Source organism: Lathyrus oleraceus, chromosome 1 (assembly GCF_024323335.1).
Source record: "Lathyrus oleraceus cultivar Zhongwan6 chromosome 1, CAAS_Psat_ZW6_1.0, whole genome shotgun sequence".
NCBI lineage: Eukaryota > Viridiplantae > Streptophyta > Magnoliopsida > Fabales > Fabaceae > Lathyrus > Lathyrus oleraceus.
This window is the reverse complement of record NC_066579.1, coordinates 462,558,707-462,564,706: the sequence shown is the minus strand read 5'-3', so window position 1 is coordinate 462,564,706 and position 6,000 is coordinate 462,558,707.

Genomic DNA, 6,000 nt, shown 5'->3' with positions numbered 1-6,000 from the left:
TTCTCCTCTAATGTTATATATGGTTGAGTTGGATTTAACATCTCTTGAGTCGTCATCACCTTTTTCTTTCCCAACTTGGTTTGAAAAGGATGGTCACGAATGAGGTCATTCTCTAAGATCCAACACAGAAGATATTCTTCGATTCTTTCTACTTCTATTGAAACTTGAGTGTGCCGATAAATGTAGGATCACATTCTCTCTTTTGCCTCCTGCATACAGCTAGGGCGGCGATATTGAGTGGTTTTCTTTTTCGTGCGGTAAAATATGCGCTAAGTCGATCACAAAAATTTGTCCATGACTCGATGCAACCGTTAAAAAGGCCGTTGAACCTTATTTGTGTCGGTTTGACCAACGTCAATGCCAATAACTTACATTTGGAAGCATCGCCGGTGCAATAGTAGTTGAGTCAGTCGTTGACAAGTTGTACATGCTCGTTCGGATCCCCCTTTCGTTGTATTCTTCCAATTTGGGAGGTTTTTACATGGATTTAGGGGTTTTTCTCTCCAAGATCCAAGCACATAAATGATGTTTAGGTTGCTCTTGATTTGGTTGACGCTCATCAAGGTCTGGAGATGGAGCGCAACTCCCTCGGTCTCCTCTTGGACTATTTTGGGGAGCGTTCTTTCGATTTCTGGTCTTTTACTTCTTCTTATGCTGCAGAAGGATCTGGTCGTGCAATTTGATTTTTCTTCGAATCAGCTTCTTGTACTATATTTTCCCGGAGTAGAACGTGCTGAAGGCTTTCCTTTAAGCGAAGGAACCTTTATTCCACCGCCTCAGAGTTTTGTTGTTGAATGATATTATAATATCATTGATCAACTCGTTCATGCTGTGGGATCTGAGGTTTATCTCAAGAATTCCAAAACCTCATGAGATCTCAGGAAAATCCATAGGATTTGGAGATTGAGTTCAGAGCAACGGTGTCTCGTCCTGCGGTAGAGGGAGAATCACGGTTGGTTGTTGAGGAGTGTTGTTATTGAGGTTTGGCGCTTGGTCGACTGGTGGTTGGTCGTGTCACACTAGTGGCTGCCAAGGTGGCTTGGCAGAGTGACAGAATGAGCAATTCTTGATCCATCCATTTCTATAGATCAATGATGTTCAAAGGTACCGAGCAATGAAGATCTAGAGAATCAATGTTGAATTCGATGTTATCGACCGCAACTGAATTTCCTTCGATCTGTTGAATCCTCCAGTTCAAAGTCGAGGAGAATATCACGCTAGAGGAATGGACTTGAAAATAGTGAATCATAAGATACGTTGGAATCAAGTGTCGTTTCCCACAGACGGCGCCACTGTTCCGTATCGGAACCAGGAATAGATGCGCTCACGGAAGCTACGATGGAGGAGAGCTTCCAATGCGACAAAGCAGGGGGTGTTCCACCAAGGTTAACACTCCAAGCTCAACTCAGTATGTGAGTGATGAGAGAGAGTATTCAAATTGTATTTAAAACTATTACCTGAATATGCGTCTTCCACATATATAGAGGAGTTGAATAACCAACTCGCTAACTAACCGACATGAGATGCAGATGACAGTTAGATGCGTTGGAGGGACGAATCTTCTGGTTATATATTACTGAAAGTTCCCCGATTATGAGGGATGTTCCCGAAGCTTTAATATCTGCTTGAGATGGATCCAAGGAATTATGCTTGAAGGCGGTTGGATCGGAACAGGGGTCCGCTTGGTTCAAACCAATTTGGGAAGTCCTTTCCTTGCGGTAGTGGGATCTCTGAAGGTGGGGCCGGATTCCCGAGTATGTGGCCAGTCCAGAACAACAGTTTTCTCAAAGCTTTGTTTTTTTATCCTCTGGGGGAGATGGCGAAAATGAGTGGTGAATAATGGTAACCATGGTAGGTCAGTTTTATCGATCACACGGTGGGTGCCCATTGTTCTCGTTAAAAGTATAATATGTGACAACCTTTTATAGTGTAGGATTGTGAAAGGTTTATAGGGTTGTATGTGTGATAAATTGGATTCAACTTCAACCTTAAGGTTGATGTATTTATAGAAGTCTGTAAATCTGTATCTCAAACTCCTATGAAGTAGTAACCACTTGTAAGCGTATGAAGTGGACAATAAATTTCTTATTATTTTGGAGAACATGACCTCCATTATTATTATTATTATTATGAGATTAATTACTATTCATTGTCAGTGTAAAAAGATTTACACTGTCGATTCATCACCATCAGCCGTTTGTATTATTTTATAGGTTTTTAAAATAAAAGTCAAACTTATTTTAATATCCAACGTCTAAGATTAACTGACGGTGTAAAATCCTTTTACACTGTCAGTGTATTTCAATTAAAATTCTGATTGTGAGACACGACATGCCTTTTTTTTCTTCAAAATTTATTTGTTAAAACTAATAAAAAAAGAGCAAATGAAAAACCCAGCAATATAATTAAAACATCCTATATAAATAAAAAAAATTGGTAATGTATTTTAAAAGACAGGGTATGCATTCTGTATCGATTTTTTGAAAAATAAATTTAACATACTAGTTTTTATTTTATTTTATAAATTTGACATTTTTGATCATTTTTTAAATTTTAAAAAATATTGATTGTTCATATTTGGTAAAACAAAAATAATAAAAATTACACTATCAAATTTTTTGAAAAGTGTTGTAATTTATCAGATACCGTCAGTGTTAATTTTTATTTGTCAAAAATGAATTACCGACAATTTTTAAAAATCCAACAATTATAAAAAAATTCAAAAAATCAAGTATTTCTCAGATATTTACCATAAGTCAATGTGTTTTTATCCGAAATTTTAGAATTTTTTGGTAGTTTTTTCAAAAAATTCAATAAACAAAAAAAAAATCAAATATATTTAATAAATACATAAAGGTAATAGCAGCCCTGTGTGACACTGTCAGATATAAATGACGAGTGATAGGAAGACTTCATTTTCTTTATCGATGAACAATTTAGTTTGATGGTAGGGATAACAATTAGACTCATCCGTAGTGGGTACCCACAAAAATTAACCATAATGAGTAGGGTAAAAATCCGCAAAATGGATACGAGAATAGGTACGGACAATTATCCACTAAAATAATCGGGTATGGACACAATTACATACTTTAGTAACCACCTCATATCATATCCGCATAATATATATATATATATATATATATATATATATATATATATATATATATATATATATATTTATTTATTATTATATATACATGTATGCTTATCAATTTTATTAAATATATCATTATTAAATTTGTAATCGTTTTAATATAAATGTTTGTTTATATTTTAACTCGATAATAATTTGTTTGAATTTTTTAAATGTTAAAAATTTAAAATGATATTTAATTATAATTGACGATAATCTCTTATTAGAAATGTGGATAAATGGATATTTAGATACACATAAAATACAAGTACTTATATAAAATTTAGTGCCAACACGAGTATGGACTCGGACACGCAATTTTTTTAAAGGGAATTTCTTAATGCACCCTATGAGTTACTTACGCACCACGTGAAAAATACTAAAATGCCTCCAGATTCCGAAGACGCATCTTCGGACATACCAAATTCTGATTGAACATTAAAATATTCTGGAGATGCATTTCCGTTTATGTTACGGAGTTACATCTCAGTAACGTATCAGAACAGAATGTTTCATGTTATGTTTTGTTTACGTGTATTCAGTTGAAGATATATTAGCGTTATGTACCATATTATGTGACGAGATTTAAACCATACAATCGATATTAAAAAAATGATGTTCATAAATTCAGATGGTCCAAAAATGTCATATATTAATAAAAGATCAATAAATGTCAAAAAAGTCGAGAATAACAATAAAGTAACATGATGTCAAAATAAAATATAATCCATAATAATACTACTATATACTAATGCATTACTGTGTATGTTGAAATACATCTCATCTGATTCCTTTGCCTCATCGGGCTACTCGACCATCAATCCCCCAGCCTCTGGCGCTGTCTCCGATACATCAATGTCATCGTGCCTCTGTCATGATGGCATCTAGGACTTGCCTCACATCAGACCCATCAGAGTAGATACATCTATCAATGTCTGCATGCGCAATCTTCATAATGCGATGACATGTATGCAAGACATCCTCAACATGATCTAACTGTGCTTGATCCTCCTCCAGTATCTCTTGATGAACTGACTTCAGTGGATCTCCTGGAGTAGCATGCACCATATACGGATGCGACACCCTAAAGAATCATCCGATGTACCCGTCCACATAGCTCCACTCGCTCAGGGCTATGGTACTCAGTGCCTCTTCCGGTATCAGATGACTATCATAATCATCGAACATGTCATCCATCTGTCTACGTGTCAAAGTAGGACGAGCAGATATAAGAGGGTGTATGGGAATGGTCTAAGTGTAGCCGAACTACCGCATGACACACTCAGGCAAATGAGAAGCAGTGAGACGTGATCCGTATGTCAACCATCCAAAGTATAACACTATCTCGTCAAATGGATGTATCTCACGGTGATCGACATAGATGTTAAAGTGCATGTCCTTAGCAACTAAGTGGTCAAGATACACTCTGAACGACTCAATCTCCTGGCTCTTCCTAAGCAGGGAAAATACAATAACACACGACATATCTTTAGAGTAAGTCAGTACACTTGCTCAACCGAAGATGCGCGGGAAGTGTTGGAGGATCTAAGCCTAAAAAGTTTGGAACCCATAAATCATAAGTAATGGCGTTGTAAAGATAAAATAAAAATGATACACAAATATTAAAAGACCAATAAATATTACCGTCAATAGTATGATGATGCATGTGACCTACTTCGTCTTCCACCTACAACCATATGATAACTTCGAGTACAAATAGCCAAACAAACGGCCCCTAGTTGTATTCATGGATCCTCTCAAAATCCTGAAAGTAACGTAGGTAGACGACATTTGTATAAGTGACACTCTTGTCCATAAAAGCCGCAGTGCTAATCAAATATAGCTAGTATGCTCTTATATCATGCTCTCTGTGGAGCCTCACCTGCTCGTCATCACCTATAGCCTGATGTGATCTCTGGAACTCCTCTGTATATACCTTTTTTAGATATCCAAATCTAGCATGAGCCCCCTGGTCCTATCCAACTCCTCTTTCGCCTCCCCTGGGTCAGCCCCTAGATATTCTACCATCATCTCAAATGCCTCATCTTTGGTAATCCTCTCATGATTTAGGAGTCCCCCCCCTAATCGGAAGATCTAGCAAACATGAGACATCATCGAGTGTGATAGACATCTCACCAAGCGGGAGATGAAATGAGGAGGTCTTTGATTTTCATCTCTCCACGGATGCATTAAGCATCCCATGGTTGACTGTAATATAACCGATCATGCACAAGTCGTTCAGGTCAGATAAGGACAAAGTAATCTGAAACCAATCGTCATTCGACTGAGGCAAGCTAGTAATCTTCCGCCCTTGATTAATAAACTTCAGCGGATCACGGTCCTAAAAAAATAAAAGTCAATGTTACAAACTTATCAATTAAAATAAACATAAATTAAAAAGAATGAATCTAATTAATGCTACCTCTCTGTCTCATATATGTCTGGAAGTATGGTCTGGATAATGAGGCAGTATTAACAAATCTACAGGGCCTCTTCCAAAAGCCTATGGCTCAACATCTGCAACAGCCTCACCCTCCAGAGGGGGCATTGGCTCAACAACATCAGCAGTAGTAGGTGACAGTGTGCCTCTGGTACTATTGGTGACTCGGGTACCTCAGGCGCCTAAATAGGGAAAACCTAGCTCCCGCGGGAGGATTGAGCGAGTGATGTGTTAGTAGGTGAAATTCGTTTTCTATGGGAAGAAGAAGATGATGAAGAAGCATGAGGAGAAGCACGAGCCCTAAAAATAGATGGTTTTGTATGGCCAGAGGGACCATGAGCCTCTGAAACCTGTTGACTCTTCTGCAGCCACATTGATGCGTGTTGTGCAACCTCTTGTGCCTCAGTCTATCGTGTCTATCAAC